The sequence below is a fragment of the Neodiprion pinetum genome, chromosome 1, assembly GCF_021155775.2.
Source record: "Neodiprion pinetum isolate iyNeoPine1 chromosome 1, iyNeoPine1.2, whole genome shotgun sequence".
In the NCBI taxonomy this organism is placed as follows: Eukaryota; Metazoa; Arthropoda; class Insecta; order Hymenoptera; family Diprionidae; genus Neodiprion; species Neodiprion pinetum.
In genome coordinates, this window is record NC_060232.1 from 5,570,022 (window position 1) to 5,587,289 (window position 17,268).

Sequence of the window (17,268 nt, forward strand, 5' to 3'; positions counted from 1 at the left end):
AAGAAACACAGACAACAATTTTGAAGCGAATTATTATCGCTACTACGATAAAAAATACCACGCATAGCCTGATTTTCTTTTTCTTTTCCATGCGAAGAAGCAGCGTAGTGTATAATAATTCCGATAGACCAATGTGGTTTCCTTATCTGTTGTACCGTCACGTAGAAACTCGGGCGAATGGAGTAGAAATGGAATGGGAAGTCGGCTTCGGATCGATGTAGGTACCCTACGCATTTTCGAACAATGCTGCATGGAGAAACAATCAGTAAGAATATACGCGTCCGTGATTTTATCGGAATCGGTAATTTCCTGTTAGTCTGCTCGGTTTGACTTGATTCATATCACTTTGCTTATCGAGATTTGTCAACCGGGTAACCACGTATACAAGGTGTATAAAGCACCGCGAGTTATATATATATATATATATATATATATGGTATTACATACTTACAAGGTCTTCTATAATATCGAGCTCGGGTGAGCCTTCGGAATTGAATTTCATTGAAATATATATGAACGAGACATGTATATAACCTTGAATGAATTTCGATAGTTCATTCGGTAAACAACAATTGATCACCTACCAGGTTTCATAGAAATATCACAAAGTTTTGCAGTTGAGAAACAAGAAACGGTATTGCGTACGGTATATAATGAAAAGTACAATCGCAATTATACAAGCAATACTAGCGATTATATATAACATGTGTACGAAGTCTTATTTATGTGCAGAAAAAACGAAGCGCAATAATTGCACGTTCAATTGTGCAACTGTTTCCTTTCGCATAGACACACACACACACGCACGTATTTGATACGGTAAGTAACTGCGCTTAATTTCAATCAGTGTCGATACGAAATCAAGACGTCGTTAAAATTAAATTCGGCACGTCGTGAGGCAATTTAAAAGATCGATGACATCGCAACGAGGCCCGGCAAAGGTTCGCGAACGTAGATACCTACCTACTTCTAGATCGCAATGCTGATGAATGGGCTTGACTAAATTAGCGCCATGCGGTAAACGTGATAGGCGTTAATTCAGCCCACGGCAAATAGAGAAGTGGAAAAAAGATAAAGGAAAGAAAAAGAAACGGGCGAGTAAATTGCAACAATTTTGGCTGTAAAAACTGCTGAGTAATTTTCACCGCTGCAACGGCAATCGGTTGATAGTTGGACGATTTTTTTTTGGTTTTTCTATCATCGCCGTGTTTTTGCGAGCCTCGAATTTCGAATATTAAAAGCCTCGTGCCGCATATCTTACGGTGCGTATTAATTGCGCACGGTGGTGAAAAACATGCACTTGCAGATCACCCGGTGTACGATCGTCACAGAGTACACAACGTACGATAATAGGCTCGGAGTTTTTCTTTTCGTTTATGCATCGAGGAACGCGGGCGGATAATTTGTAAATATACACGTATGCGGGGAAGGTGGCTGATACACAGCGGCTCGAAGCGATGTTCGGCTATTTATTCTTCGGCATGTCTAAAAATAGTGGATTTCTAGCGGGAAAATAGTCGAGGGGGGGTCACTACTACGCGACCTAGGGAACGGGAACTCCGATTCGGGTCGACCGCGACGGAATGGAATGAAGTGAAATGAAACGAAGCGGATTGTCGTGTTTGACGTTGTTACGAATGACTCGGTAGAGAAAACCAATCGATCAAAGCCTTTTAATTTAACGAGACGAGCTACGCAATCATTCGTTGGTTTCTCTACGAGTCCGATTGCCCGACGAACCTATCGTACAAATGCGTACCATAAGAATTATCGATACTTCGATTCAGGTTTTTTGCCTCTTCGAGTCGACGCTGATTCTCCGCCTCCTTTCCTCGTTTACTCCTTTCTTTTTCCAAACCCCGCGAATCCGACACGTCCAACAGAGAACCAACCGCGATAGTTTCTAATATTACACGCTGATAGTTCTGCCTACACGCACGGAACACACCGAGAATAAACAGATGGTGGATGGGATATTTTTGCGGTAGAAATGTCAACCGTTCCGCCGGATCATAACTGGCCTAAATTTACGCACGCCACCTTCAATCTGCGATCAAGATATCCGCTGGGTCATCTTCGGCACGGAATCTTGTTCATCGGTTGATGCGATCGATTAAAATTTATTTTTCCACTCGCTCGGGGTTATTTACGATCATTTCATGCGACAAAAAATTACCATCTTTTCAAGATTTTCACGTATTTATTTATACACAAATATTGTAACGTACCTCATACGCCTGGATGAAACTGCAAGGCAAGCCGGTACTTTTTGCGTTTTCACATCGAAATCTCAGGAAACACGACGTCACGTGTCACACTGCTGAAGATACGTTCGATCACTTCACCATGGGAATCGAAAGGCTGATTTAAGCCACCCACGACGTGGAAGGAGAATCTTACACGTCTTGTTATCTTGCTCGAATCACACTCGGTACATCGGAGACTCGGTTGTAGAGTCAGAGGCGACAACGAGCGAACCTTACACCCTTTTGACCCGATCCCGTTATAATTTCGCCGAAGGCTAGACAATTTACTCACGTATTACAGGAGGGTATACCTTGCCTACCTATTCCCGACGGATACTCGCTCACTACTGACGAGCTTCATTCAATAACACGGGGTTTACGGGCAAGGGAAAATTTCGTAAACACGCTCAAAGTCTAGAGCAAAGTCAATATGTCGGGCAGCGCGGTAAACAGACGAGATGATAATACTCTTAATCGATCTCGATTATTCCTTTCCAGTTAACGCCGATTGCTACCTCATTTTGTTTAAAAGAAAAAAAGATCGTTTCCTCAAGTTATTTTACTCTCATTAATTTATTTCTTCATACGAATTCGACAGCGATTCGATTAAGACAATTAATGACGAATTGACGACTTCCATGTGTACAGTTAGCGGTATACGAAGAAACGAAATAATCATTCTCTGTACTCAATCATATATCAGTTCCATGCCGTATTCATCGGTAAAAGCACACGAGCAATGACGTCGTTTTATCGGTTTTCGATTCAGCAGCGGCGATAGTTGAATCCTGCATATTATTTCGGTAGGAAGAGCGCGTCGCGTTGCGTCGTAACTGCCAAGAAGGTGAACGACACGTCTGGGTAAGTTGGACGTGTAAGGCGATACAAACTCGAACAAACGTCGCGGGACAACTTCGGTAACAAGGATAACTAGTTTCGCCATGTCTGTCCGACGGAAACACGTCGCGACGTTGTTGACCACGCGTGAATGAGTCACAAGCACGGCACCTAAACGAGTCGAAATATACTCGAGGACTGACGACGAATACTACCGATCCTCAGCGACTGGGGGACATTTGGTAAAGTAAACACCGCAAGGACAAGAGACCTTGCCCCTGACCGTCCGAGGATGATTACCTGCGGCAATAAAAGATCGCAGGTACTCGCCGGTTTATGGGGTGAAGTCGGAACGTTCGGAATCCAGCTAATTTATAACGGGCTTTCCGATTATTGTCCGTACTCTCAAGCTTTTCAGCTTGTGCGGTCGGAGCCGAGACGCGCTGAATACAGTCGACGTACCGCTATCTCTACAGCCGATTTTTATCGTCGAGGACAAGTACGTCAATAAACGTTTAGCACAATGCCGAAGGTATGCCACGTCGATCCGATCGCCTGCACGACCAGTCATCCGGTTGGGAATGAATGGCCCCTGATCAATCGAGACATTTCCCCTTCAGGATTATCCAAGACAGTACGTCTCGCCTCCGTTTCGTTTGACAGTTTCACTGAGAGGAAAGAGAGAATGGGCGTCCTAAATATCGCTAATCAATGTTAATGCCTCGCGTTTGGGAGGTTTACACAGTTTCGATTGGGCCACGTTTCTTGTTCGTGTTTTTCAGTGACGGTAATTACGTCACTTTTGTCGGCTGCAAGTATCTGCAAGTGCAGTCTACCGTATGTCGGTGACACCTGTTTCTACCATCATTCCGGCAATTCGTATTATCGTTTAATTTTCTTTTTACCCGTCGCGAGGAGGAATCCTGCGAATAAGCTTGATTTAGTTGACACGTGCCGCGGTTTGCACAAAAGGCGGATAATAGAGCTGACGGGAAACTGAGCGTGCCGAAAGAGTGAGAGGGAGCGGCGTCGGAGGCGCTTAACTACTTTCCTTTGAAAACCGCAGCGCGGAATTCATCGAGAATAATGATAAGCTGAGCCTCGTACCTCGGCGCAAGGTGATTACTGGTAGTTCTATTTTGGAAGAGCGCAGAGCTTTAATGCACGCGGCTCTGCGGCAATACGAGATCTAACGATCGCGACAACGGCGACGCGTCCACAAAGGCCGAGGAGAGGATACCCGTATTGCTATTTCAGTGCCTGCCTACCCAGTCGTGGGTCATTGTTTTGTTGGTCGGACCAGAGACGAGGATGGACGATGCCGACGGAGCCGGAGATACGACGGTGTCTTATCAACGACGTCGCTTTCCGAGCGGAGTACGAAGAGGAACCTCGATCCCGGAAACCTGACGGCCAAATATTCGTGCAATGCATTTCTATCTTCAAATCTCATCTTTTCCTACTTGCTTACTTTTACCTTATTTTACGAGGTATGCCAAGATAATTTTTACGCGTATAATATAGCCCGTTGTTCGCATGGAAAGAGCGATCTTGGGCTCGCGATTAGAGGTACCGTAAGGATGGTGGAAGAAAGACGTTCGCGGGCGGGTCAAAATCCCATCCGAGAGAATTACGGGTAATTGCCTGTTAGAGGCACATCCTATCAAATACGATCAGGGACTTCTACTGGGAGGGGACTCGAGTATGGAATTGTTTAGATTGAATAAGGGGCAGGTCCGAGTGGGAGATAAAAATAAATTGAGGTAAAGATAAGCGGGGATGGATCGCCGTCCTATAAACGTCGAGATATTAGCGCGAAACGAGATCAAACAATGCTGACCATGTCTTTGATTCGGAACGGCAAGGTTTACGGCCGTATTTAGCTCTCATTTCCATCATTTCATCTGAGTAAATCTACATTCTTCTACATTCGTTTTCTTTTCTTTCTTTTTTACTTCATACTTTTTTCATTATTTTTCTTTTCATTTTTTGCTCCCGCCCAAAGAAACGGCCACTCAGATTTCGAGACTGACTTACGATCCGATCTGAAAAATTAAGATTCAACTTCGGCTTGAGCGATAGTGATTTGTTTTGACTCGATACAAGCGTGCCCCGTCAACCTCTTGAGTAAGAGGGGAAAAAACGGAGTGAAGATAAAAAAAAAAAAAAGAGAGAAAAAGAAAAATAAAATGAAAGAAAAAAACGAACAAACAAACACAACAATAAAAAAGCAGAAACCATTCGAGCATTCAGATTTGAAAGTTGAAACGACGACGACGACGATGATGATGATGATGATGATTTGATCGCGGCACCTACAGCGAGCGCAACGCCGACACAGGCGCAGGACTCTATATCATTTTTAAGAATCCTGACAGTGTGGCGCACACGGTCCGGGAATGGAAAAGACAAATGTGCCACTAAGCTCGGAGATCGAATCTCGGCTGCACAATGTCGCACGCGTCCCGTTGTGACATAATAAGAGGAAAGTACGACGTTGGGGGACCCCCATTAATCAATTACAATTTCGTAACGTACCGCGCGTACGGCTACCGTTTGATAAAGCGGGATACCTGCACGCACGGGATGGGAATCGAGAAGTTTTAATCCTTCGTCTCACCGCGATCGATCGTTTGCCTTCCAGATGCAACAAACGGCCAGCCACAAAGCTCGGACGTCGAAATCTCGGGGAAAAATAATTTATTTTTTATTTTATCAGTTACGTACCCGCGCGGAACTGACCGGTATTATTATTGCGCCTGTTCGTGCTGTTTCTAAAAAGTAGACGCAAGTTTGTTTATTTCGGACTATCCTCTCGGTCGCTCTGGTATATCGTGGCTCCGAGCCAAGACGCTGTGGAATCTGCGGTCGTGGATAAAATATTGGCAAAGAAGAAAGAATATTTAGGTAATGTTACACTTGTACGAATATACTTCACGGGTCCGCTGTTCATTGTTATTGCGTATCAATGTTATTTTTATTTTCTGCATTTCAACACGCACACGCGCACCCGTCGGCACGATTTCACCGAAAGAGAGAATCCGCTCGACGAAATCATCGACGGCGATTAAAAATGACAGGTGCGTCCCTCGCCTTTGATCCGGGAGACGGATTTAACGAAGTTGACGCGATTGTTTAATTCTGGTATGTTGGAAGAAAAAAAATCAAATAAATAATTCCCACGCTACGGCAAACGACGTCAATTAATAACAAGCCTGTTGTTCTAAGCGCCGGCTGGTCTCTTTGCAGCATGACATCTTTTAATTTAGATTCCCTTCGGTGATACCGGCGTTTCTCCAAACTCGCGGGTCATTGTCTCTCAAGGTGCGTTACACACGAATACCGACGAGGTTAAATTGCGAAACCCACGAAAGTCTAGAGGCGTGTATCAATCGCGACCACACCGTACTCGGCGTGACGAAATCACCTAAGCGTTCCGACGATGCGTAAAAAAAGAAAAAAAGCTCAGCGTCGATTCCTTACAAGGTTAGAATTCGATTCCCGTTACCCCTTTTTCTCCAGAATTAGCTAATGACACATCGTTAATTTGCTCGGCGCAGGTTTTACTCGTTATCGATCTACCGGCGACAGGTGGGCATGAAAAAACAACACTCCCGTCATTTATGCTTTGTGTGGCCCCGCGAACGTATCGCTGAGCTCTATGAATGACCGTCTCGTTTTATCGCTCATAATTTCACGGTATGACAAAATGAAAAAAAATAAGAGGACTAAAAGCAGGGTTAGGGTATATATATATATATATATATATATATATATATATATGTATATATTATCGCGTCCATTGTCGTCCCCGAATGGAATTGAGCGTGGTTCCCCATCCCCCCTTGGCAAGAAGAACTTTCTAAACCGACTATCTTCGTTCTCAAATGATATTTCATAAGGCTTACTCTCCGACTTCGACTTACCTGCCCCCCTCCCGCCATTTCAAGTGAGACTCTTATCCGATTGAATTTGCTAATTCTTCAATCTCGACGACGTGTGCTGGTACAAAGCGTCTGTTTCATTTCGCTTCAAGATCAAAGATACCGGGGACATCTGATGCATTCATAAACGATACGTACGTACGTACGTATATTATATGTAGTTAGTTAGCTCATTGCGCAACGTTTCACAACACGCGTTCCTTTTCTAGTTTCGATTCGTTTCGTTCCCTTGACTCGTCTGTCTCTCTTCGTCGATCAATCCCAGAAGGTCGACGTCAAAAGCGTCCACACGTCCATTTCGAACGGACGAATGATTCCCCGCAGTCTAGTTGGATCATCATCCGGAGGGGAGAACAATTTTTGCCCGCCCCTCTCATCCGCTGATTTCGTTTTTCTTTCGCCTTGTCAATCGGTGATTGGTCAACCGATCAATTTCACTGGCGTTGCGAGAGCAAAAAAAAAAAGAAAAAAAAATCATCTAGGATCCTAATTTCGTATAATGCTGTACAAATACAAGGCATAGACCGAGAGATGCAGAGATTCGGAAACTGTCCAACGAATAGAGAGGGAAGATGCGACATGGTCCCGAAATCGGTGCAGGCTCTTGATAATAAAATCTGCCACGGATGGATGCGAACGGTGTACGACGTGTAAGTGAGATACGGATGCAAGTGTGCTGCACGTAACCGATAAATAAAAATGAACACGTGAGCTGTACAACACGGCATTGATCCCACTGCGAGTTAAACCAATTTACGGTCTCTGGAGCGGAGAATTGAGGAGACGCGGGTACGCGGGCGTAGCTAACAAAGCTATTGAAATGCAATTTGGTATGGATTCTTTGACCGGATCATTGGACAGAACTCAATGTAGACCAAGCCGGTGTATTAATACACTGTGCGGCTGTATTCACGAGCATTAAGAGAGCATTGAATAGTGTTCAATCAGGATTTAATTACACAAGAACACTGACGTCTTATACGATTATAATTACGTATCGATCCCGTCGAAGGATGATATTTTCTCGGCGACCGGCAGCGCCGGGCTGTACATTTAACAATTGAGAGATCCTTACCGGGCACAATGGCCTGCACTGGGGTTAACTGATCTATTATTGCGTGCCGAGACGAATCTATATCTCGTTAACTATAATACGCTTTGGATAAGCTTCGAATGTATTCAAGTCTAGCTATCCGACGTATCTTTCAAGCGTTTGACGTCGGTGTTCCAATGGATAGCGAAGCGGTATCGCAGACCCTTTGACCCTCCATCTCCTCATCCTCGTCCTCGCCTCTCGGAACGAGTAAAACAGACGTTTCGGACGATTCCATTCACTCCCGCTGCTCCATCCTCGTCTTTGTTTTTCACATCGCGATATAATTCCCATTATCACTCTTGACACCATTGTAAAACACAAGTATCATTTTCGGAATGAAGCTCTAACGTCATCCACAGATTCACGGCGAAATATTCGCGGCAAAATCTGTTCTTTATTATATATCAGAGTCCACAGGATAGTCGATGGAGGTAAATATCATTTGTCTGTATAAGAGGAAGAAGAAGAAGAAGAAGACAAGAAAGGCTTCGTCAAAGCTCGGCTCGCAAATGGAGACGCAGCTTTCGAAACTCAATTTAGAAGTTTGCGGAGAGCGGGAACCTGAAGGAAAGTCGGACGATTGAGTTTTCTTACCCTTGAGCCGGGATCGGCGGCTTGCGCGAATCCTCCCCCCTCTCCCAGCCCATTTCCCCACGTCCTCTTCTTAGCCCGGTTAACTTTGATCTACCTTTTTTTCCTCTCGCCGTACTTCTCTTCGGCAAGAATACCGAGGCTTCGGCAATTATCTCTACCAAGGCTCTAATCATACCAATTCCGTTTCGGACTTCGGTCAGTGGAACGGCGTGAGTTCCGTGAGAACGAACGAACTTGTTCGATACGATGGTTGAGATGCTCGACGTCGCGAGATCAACTTTGCAGTAGGTTGCGAATACCGGCGTACGCTTGTTTTTCTCCGCTGCTATTGAACGCAAGATTTCATTAAATCCTACGACCTGAATTCGGAAAATTGCGAGGAAGCTCAAACTATGAATCGTTGTCGATCAATCTTACACTTTTCACGAGATTGAAGTTAGTAACTTTATCGTAACGGAGCGTTGAGGAAAAATTCACTAATTTGCATCTTCGTACCGACTCTGGATGTGTCAAGTTTTTTGGAATGTAAGATTCCATGACTTTCTTTTTTGCTTTACACCCTCCTCAAGCTGGAAAATAACAATATTTACGAGGCTGAAGTTAGTAACGTTGATGTATCGAAGCGTTGAAACGAAAATTGGCACCTTTCGAATACCTGAAAAAATTGAATTTACAAAATCTGATTTTTCAGACGCTGTATCAACGGTTTACTAAATTTCAACCAATCCTAAAGTTGCAAAACAACGATTTTCTCCAAATACGCATCATTGCAATAGCGTTACAAACTTCAGCCTTATCAATTTTCAGCTCATTAGAAATGCGTGACGTCGTTGTATAACCATGGAAGGTGGTTCGCTCCTTGGTGTATAGTCTTCTGGTACAGCTTGCAAGCTTTGCTGCAGTCTGTGGCAGACTCGTGGGAACCGTTTGCACAAGATTCTCGCCCAGCTCGCGGAGCGCAAGTTATTAACAACTAAATTACCCCATTCTCATAATTATTCCACGTCGCCTTGAGACGCGTGCTTTCTTCGCTCGATCGCTCGCGGATCATAGATCCTCGGCAGAGATTAATTCTAAGAAAGTTTGTCCCTGTTTCAATCCGCAGGCGTCCACCTCGAACTACCGCAAGGATATCCGAGGGGTCTTCGCAAATTTTTACAGTGCACGCGACGAGCGAAATGCAGATCTCGAGTGAAACGTATTTGCATAACAAAAGTGTTCGAGGATCAGTCCCTGGTTCCAACCTCGAACACGGGAGTAGAAACTCGGAACGAGAAGAGCGAGCAATGTTCCCAGCACTCCGTTTCCTCTTGGCTGTTTTTTTCACTCTCGGGTACATCGTACCTGCGGTTGGCAATCCTGGCTGGAATGCAGTTCGGGGGATGCATCAGCCAGTCGGCGCAGGAGGGAAAGTTTGACGGCCTAGATTCCAAAAATATCCATTCGCGGTGAATAACAATGCATTCAAGTTTTACTCACGGGCTGTAAAACTTGGCGGGGAAACTACCGAGTACAGCGGTGCTCCGAGGGCGGAATCGGGGATGAGAAAGGAATGAGCCGGGGGAAAAAAGTCTTGGGTATCCGCTCGCCCCGCGCCTTTGTTCCATCTTCTACTGGTTTTAATCAAGCGACCCGTTGTCGGCGGAAAAGTCGCGGCGAGGGCGAGCTTCCGTTATGTCCTTGAAATTAAACATTTCTACCATGCTTTCGATTTAGCGAAACGTTGTAGTCCCGGTTCGTTTCTCTTTTGTTCCTCTTCTTCGCTTTTCCATTTTTCATCGGTTACCCCGCGCGGCTTTTCAAGCTCTGAAAAAATTCATGACGCACGGTGAGTCGAGGAAGCGGATTTCCGCCGCCTACTTTCAAAGTTCGGATATTTCGGGAAGGGAGGAACGAATTCATTCGTTTCATGAATTCTTCATACAGACGTGAAATCGTCCGAATGATTTTTGCGCGGGTGCAGGTGCGGGAATTTTTTAGTCGCACGCGGGCAGTTTCGAAGGCCTGAATCGCAACGCTCGTCGAGTGCCTCCGACATATTTAACGAAGCTCGCCTTTACACGCGTGCCCGTTGGATTCGTAGCGCGTGTACATTTCGAGCCTGCGAGGATCGGAGCGTTGAATTTTTCCTTACCTTTGGGCCTTGTCCTGCACACGGGTACCGTTGGTTGCACGTGGGTTTCAGCCGCGGCCATGGCGGCCGATTGCATTTTTATAAGCCGCGTGGAACATTCGGCAGTTTCATGAATACCTGAAATCCTAAACCTCGGTAACTTTCAACCCGTAATTTTTAGGCTTTGCGCGGTCGAACGAAGAAGGTAAAAAAGTTCGAAAGAAGAGGGTAAAAATGTGGATACTTTGCTTCCGAATCGAACCGCACTGTTTAAGGTAAACTCGGAACTCGACAACCGCACCCATGAAAAAAAAAAGCTCGGTCAACGTTTAACGCACTTCGATCCGTTATCATTGCACGGATAAACGCATGGTGGTTATGTGGGTATAGCATACATTATAGATTATGCGGCAAAGTCGCGGCTCGGTTTCCGGCGATAAAAAAAATCACAAGGGCTTAAAATATCGTGGGCGATAAAAATTTGAAATAAAAAGAGAAAGATAAAAGTCACATATCGGCGGAAGCACGAAGCCACGCGAGTTTGTCGTAAGTTCAACAATAACTGGAGTGTCTCGTACGTTATACGGTTCATTAAAAAGACCGCGATTAATTCCGCGATGAACAGGACTCGATAAATCCAAATATAAATATATGATTGTGAATAACGATGTCAGATGTTGCTCGAGAGTGATGATTACTAAAGAATGTCTCAAAATTAAAGCAAAATTTGAAATATGAGTCATTTGTACAAGAGATAAAGGACACCTTGATCAACCGTGAAGAGATTAATTATTTTTTCTTCGGGACATTTTTAAGCACGAGGTTTATGCCAACAAGCCCAGGACCACCCACGATTTTAAGAAAGAAATTGAGCGTCGTATCAACGAAATTCGGTTCCACATTTATGCAAAATGGTCATGGAAAATTTCAACAACTTTATAAAAATCAATAACAAAAATTTACAATCTTTAATTATACACCTGTGTTTTCCATCAAAGTCACTTCTTGCGTGAATTTTGGGACACCTTTCACTTTGTCGTGACAATTCGTTGAGGAAAGTCTTCGTGCACACCCAGCGATAACGAGGCATTTAATTAGTAACTACGCCAATGACGATGATACGGTTATGACCAGGGGTTCGCGAATCAAAAATATCCGCCCAATTATTTCCTTCCACCTTGTCTCTGAATCAAACTCTGAATACGTAGAGAAGCAAGAGTCCGTTCCAATTAACACAACGACAACCGGCTGCCGATTGTGACTACTCGCCCACCGATTCGTATTATTTCAAAGCTCCACGCCCGATTGCCTAAAAAAGTTAACAAAACGACGGTCAGCAACGATGCGAAGAAAAGCGACGCGCGTCTTGTGCATTTCGTTCAAGTTACCGTCAATTTGTTTCCGTCTTGGAAAAATATATTACAGTACCGCAGTGAGTCGAGGAATTGGGGTGATTTGCTTCGTAGCGATATCTCCCGGTGGATGAATAAATTGCGGGTAAAAGGGCTGTAAAGATAATTGGTATTTATTAGTGCATTCAATGGGCGCGGTAATAACCGACGAAATTTATGGTGCATTCGCTCAGCAATCCGCAGCCTGACATGAAAACGAATGGCGTGCAAGTGCCGTGCGGCGCTCTTCTGCACCACTCGACATTTTTATTTTTCCTTTCTCTCTTTTTTACGGTTTTTCGTTTTCGCTCCATTTTCACCCGCGTGCTTTTTCGGCCGGTGTCGTTACGTTGCAGTCCTTTTAACCGTCGCATCGCATCGCGTGGCTCGCGTAGTGAAAATACCTGAAAATATTCCCTGAACAGTAGCTACGAGCCCCTCGGGATCCCCGAGTAAAGGGGACGAAATTATGTCTTCGCGTCTATAACCGGACCCTCCACTCTTCTCTAATTCTCTTTTTCCTCTCCTCCTACACACTCTCTCTCTCTCTCTCTCTCTCTCTCTCTCTCTCTCTTGCATTCGTTTCGTTTCCTTTTGGTAAACGTTGGCGGTCGCCCGGCCGCCCGGGCAACTCCTCGGTTAACGATCGCTCGCCGCCGACGGTCGTCAATTTCTGCGTGTTACAACCTAGTTCTGCTGCCTTTCACACTCCGCTCGGAAGGAAGACAAAAAATATATAAAAATATATAAGAGACAAAAATTAGGAACGCAATAAATTTTCGTACATACATGTATTACTCCTTGATAATACATCTTGCTCGAAATTTCAACCGGCGATAATCAGAATAGAAAAATATCACGTTTCAATCGATTTCTATCAAGTTAGGGATTTTTGATTGTTAGATTTTTTTTTTGATTGTTAGATTTTTTTTTGATTTTCAGTTTATTGAAACTTAGATACACGGAGAGCTGCTGATGTCAAAAACTTTGCAGCTGTGCAATGCGACCTTTTTTCTTTCTTTTCTTTTTTTCTCAAATCACCTTTATAAACGACACTATTTTGTGATTCTACAATATATACATACATGTATTATCGGTACAAAATTTCGTATATCGTATGTAAGTTCTCTTTAAATAAGGAGAATTATGATTTACACGAATAATATTTACCGATATAATTGGGATGTCAGTTTCGAAAAAAGTAAAAGATAAATGTGCAGTTCCTTTAGGGTAGCCACAAATTTTTGGGAAAAAAATTCCACGACGTTTCCAAGTTTTCCAGGAGCTGAAACCTAGTTTTTCCCGACATCTTTCCAGTTCTGGTAAATTACTAAAACCTAAATTATTCAGCTTATTGACTCTATATTCGGTTCAAATTCAATTCGAATCAAAGAAAAATATAACGTACAAAAAAGTGAATTTTAAAAAGTCAATTTGTTTTCGGGGAGAGAAAACGTAAACTTGTTAGCTCAAAAAAATCATTTCTAATTCCCACGACGGAAAACCGATATTTTCAGTTTTTCCCAAGAACAAATTAAAAATCCCCATAAAATTCCAGGTTTTCCAGATTTTCCAGGTGTGTGAAAAATGTACCTCGTGCCTTAAAATGAGAAAATTTTCAGGATTGTGAATAAGAATTAACGAGCCACACGCAAGGCTACATCACCTCACACGTGCCTAGGATTACACGTTTATATTACAGCCACAATACTATTTTACGAGGCATATAAAGAGCGTCGCGCCTCACGGCGGTACAGATATAATGCCGAGGCAATGCGGCGTCGCAACGCCGCGCCATCCGACGACCCAGTAGTCGATCCGCACGGAATCCACCCCTCTGCGGAAACAAGAGGAAAAAAAGTCTTTTTTAAAACTTGGGCAAAGGCGAAATTCTTCCCCATCTCCCCCCAATTTTTCAACCAAAAATTACAGGGATGATTTTTAATCCCTCGATGCGGCCGACCGCCTTGCAAATCCACGCACGACACACGACCGTGAATTCCACCCTCGCTTCGGTCAGAAATACCCTCTGTTTACACACGCCGGCAGCGGCAGGCTCAGCGTGGGTGGAGGTTGAAGTATAGAAAGATCAGAACACGGGAGGGTAACAGCGGCGAATTATTAAAGAGATAAAAATTTATTTACGTAACATAGAATTTTGTAACGCAGAAAGGTCGAAGCAGGGAAAATCAAAATACAGAATCGGCGAAATCAATGCAGGGAATCTACTCGTATATGGCTAGGATTCCGAGGATTCTATAAATTTCGGTATCGATATGCTTCTCTTTGCATCTCTCTACATTCTGACTTGTCGCGTTTTTTTATCGCACACTTCGGAATCTAGCATCCAGGTTTGAATTGTCAACTGTTTTGTTGACTGCTGATCGAATACGGCCAAAAAACTCTGTGCGGGGGTTTTTTCTCCGGATTTGGTAAAATTTGAAATTTGCATCAGCCGTTTTGGATCCATCTTTAATTTTTCAAATCCGATTTCAGATTCGGAATCGGTGAACCCAAAAACTCATGATTTGTGCAAAAGACGTATATATGTAGAGGGGTAACTTTCTCGGAACTGAAGCATTCCTTCAATTTTCACGATTTTTATTTGAATAAATTTGTTTCTAACAATAATAACTCACATCATATCGCGATAATGAATCACGAGTATTGAAAACCTATTAGTACACTGTTAGAAACAGCAAAAGCCCGCATATAAATATATTTTCAAAGTTCTCCAAACACACAAAAAACGGATATAATAATACAGGTGGTAAGAATACTTAGCACTATGATTCAAAGGGTTAATCTTTCTACACTGAGATAAAATTTCATTTGTTACAGTAACCAAAAACAATTCAGTAAAACAGGTATCGTTAAAAACAAACTGTTTGAATATTGTCGGAATTGCGAAAAACGAGGTGCGCGTAACCATTTTGCGCTATCGTCGATCCTTTTTTGGTGATTGCAACGCAAAATCAGTTTGTTCGGCTTACTCTACTTTTTTAGTCAAACAAGGCTTTAACGTCAATTTATCGTTGCACAAGCGTTAAATTTTCGCAACAGTCGCAAGAAAATCTAGCAACGGTGATCGTAATGAGAAAGAATAGCAACGGCTACTAGACTTTCCGGTAAGAGCTATAAAACTAATTTTCACAAAAATGAAAATAGTCAAGGACCGAGCGGTAACCGGAACTAAAAATTTCTCTCGGTGTACGCTCCCACCCCCACCCGAAGCCTGTTTGAACATCAAGTTTTGGACAGTGTTCAGGGCCGTAGGCAGCTCGGCGTACGTCACGTCGGCTGCCCGCGGAGGCGGCAAGGGTGCTCATCGTCAGCGACGAGGAGTATCGACCCGTCGCGTCGCCGCCCCAGGACGAAAACTGCCCCCCTCTCCCCGTCGACGTTCCGCGTTCTCCACACACCCAGAGTCACCTATGAACGGCGCATTCGCTGTGCCTCCGCATCCGCGGCGACATTTGCACGCCCCACCTTGTTGCGCAGGATAACATCCTTCCGGAATTGTTTTTGAAAATTCAGAGGATGATGGGAAGAAAATATATGCCGGTTTGTACACAATTTTTTACCAACTTTTGGAAACAGCTCGACATTTCGCCTCGATTCGTCTCAAAAAAATTTTTAGTTTTCTTGCAGCAATAATAATTTAGACGCGAGTAAATTTTATGTGCTTTAATATGCAACCCGTCGCTACAAGCGTCGTCTCGGTGCAGCCGTAAAAATAATTCGAATTACTTCTCTCCGCACGTACGGCGCAGACGTTTATGTAATTTCTAGAGAAAAATTGGGTCTTTAACGCGATAAGAAGAATTCCGTTGTCATTGCGAAATTGTAAGATTCGGAAAAGTATAATCGTTCCGTATCAAGGATTGCAATATGATTTTTCAGTCAACTGCTATTAAAGAAATGACTTTTTCGCTCTGATTTATGCCGCGTCGATTAAAATCCGATATCGAACGTAACGAGAATGGAATGTGCCGACTTGTTAATTCGAAACAGTTTCAAGTCGGTGCGACGAATGCGGTTAAAAGAATAATACCTGTTCAATGTGTTTTTCGAGCTTCTAATGTGCCGATTGGTCGAAAAAGGGTGCTACTATTCTATATAATCGATTCTAAAAACCAAGGTGGAAGATAATTATTACTGCAGGTTGGTGAAATGCAGTTACTGACTCACATAATGGATCGGAAATCAACTCGGATACCTTTCGAACACGCATATTAAACGTCGTTCAAGTGAAGCGCGGGTCAGCAGAGATGAGTGGCTAAAAGCGATACGTTTAGTGGATATATAAAAAAAAAAGAAATTTCAAAGGAGGATTCCACTCGACCCTTGGACCTTATCGCGTCTTGCCTGTAAATACCTAATTATAAAATCGTCTGAGCACGAATATCCGACAGATGGCGTAAGCTCGTGTCAGTTATGACGGGCTGGTACGTTTGACTGTAAATATTCAAATAACGATGAACAAGATGTACGTAATGAAAAGAGACGAAGAAACCGTTTCGAGAGACTCCGATCTGGATATCAGCATCGCTGTCCGTAAAATCACACGACCCAAAAAAGTTGTTTGACGTATAGAAAGGGATTTTACCCACAGAGTTGCAAAATTTTAAAAGTTGCAAAAGTACGGAGTTATCTAATATAAAATTCAATGTGTAGAAAGTAAATTTCTGACGATCTTATGTTTTGGCTTGCTTTATTCTTATTCGTTTTCATGATTTCATGTATTTTGGCCTCCTATTACGTACTTTGAATTTTTTACATTTTGTCTTTTCTCCGCTTCATTTTTACGAATTAGACTTTTTCGGCTCATTCAAAATTGAAAATTTTCTCCGTAATTCTATCGAGTCATTTATTTACCACTTTTTGATTAATCCCGGTCCAATATTCTGTCCCAACGACAGTTTCACTGGCGAAAGACATTCGCGTACGTATCCGCGTATTCGTGAAAATTATTGCACACCGCATATCCGTGGCTAAATCGAAACCCCTCCATTGCGGGGATGATTAGGACGACACGTGCAATAAC

General features: G+C 43.4%; 2 protein-coding genes across 21 annotated transcripts in view; one reads left to right on the top strand and one right to left on the bottom strand.

Annotated features, from left to right (window-relative positions):
- Positions 1–17,268, bottom strand: part of LOC124215816 (uncharacterized) — a 112,955-nt gene that overhangs the window by 48,277 nt on the left and 47,410 nt on the right. The window contains exon 4 of one of the 3 annotated variants that reach the window (XM_069136767.1): positions 13,636–14,058. The exons of the other annotated variants lie outside the window; for them this stretch is intronic. The gene's annotated coding sequence lies outside the window, so the exon portion shown is untranslated. Of the gene's footprint in view, positions 1–13,635; positions 14,059–17,268 lie in introns of those variants that run through there. 3 annotated transcript variants of the gene reach the window in all.
- CaMKII (Calcium/calmodulin-dependent protein kinase II) overlaps positions 1–17,268 on the top strand; it is a 108,374-nt gene that overhangs the window by 19,724 nt on the left and 71,382 nt on the right. The window lies entirely within an intron of this gene.